Below are 1,043 nucleotides of genomic sequence, written 5' to 3'. Positions count from 1 at the left end.
GAATTGGAATATAATCCCTATTCCATGATGAGAGATCTTTGAGCTATAATGTATCTTAATTAAAACTCTCTTTAGAAAGCTTTTAGAGGAAAAAACATTTTATCCAAAAAATCCAATTTAAATACAAAAAATCTGATTTATTTTATTTAAAAAAAAATTGATTTTTATCCACCCTGGTTGCGAGTGAACAGCAAAGCTGGTCCCGGCAGGGAGCCAGAGTGTCAAAAGTTCTTAGCTGGCAGGAGAGCCTCTCTGAGCATCTACAAAGCCTCTCACTTAAACAGTGACTGGCTGAATGATTAATTGTAAGAGACGCCCTTTGTCAGACCCTTTTCCTTTACTATCCCTCCCTCCCCCCCCCTTGTCAGTCCCTGACCCAGGATTGCCAAGCCAAACTAAAATACTTCTTGTTTGAAACCTCACAGCTCACGAAGCTTGTCCAATTGTCCACGTGACTGAGCCCGAAGGCGGCTCTGTGAACACCACCATACCGAATGCCACCACATTTCAGAGACGTCTTTCTTCGTGCAGAAATATGACACCTCAACTTCGTCATGGGAAGATGTCATTTACTCTTCTGATGAGGACTCCCAAAACGTCCTCAGTTCCTTCAAGGAGACACTCTCCTTTTCTGGTGGCTACTTCAAGATGGAGAACGTGAGCAAAGGGGCTGAAGGTGTTTACAGGATTCAAGGTGAAATGTACAAGAAGTGTGTGGGTATTGTAAACTCATCGTGGTAGGTAAGTTCTACCTCAGTGATCCCAGAAAAAACTCTGCTCCCATGCATCCCACGAAGTGGGGATTCACCCACGAAAGCTCATGCTCCATACGTCTGTTAGTCTATAAGGTGCCACAGGATTCTTTGCTGCTTTTACAGATCCAACTACCATGGCTACCCCTCTGATACTCTGCTCCCATTGCACTTCTCAGGCAGCATAAAGCCTGTGGAAACAGGGCTAGCTTGGTGGTTTGAGCATTGGCCTCCTTAAACCCAAAGTTATGAGTTCAATCCTCAGGGGGCCACTTAGGGATCTGGGGCAAA

Source organism: Gopherus flavomarginatus, chromosome 12, assembly GCF_025201925.1.
Source record: "Gopherus flavomarginatus isolate rGopFla2 chromosome 12, rGopFla2.mat.asm, whole genome shotgun sequence".
Taxonomy (NCBI): domain Eukaryota; kingdom Metazoa; phylum Chordata; order Testudines; family Testudinidae; genus Gopherus; species Gopherus flavomarginatus.
This window is presented reverse-complemented; position numbering follows the sequence as displayed.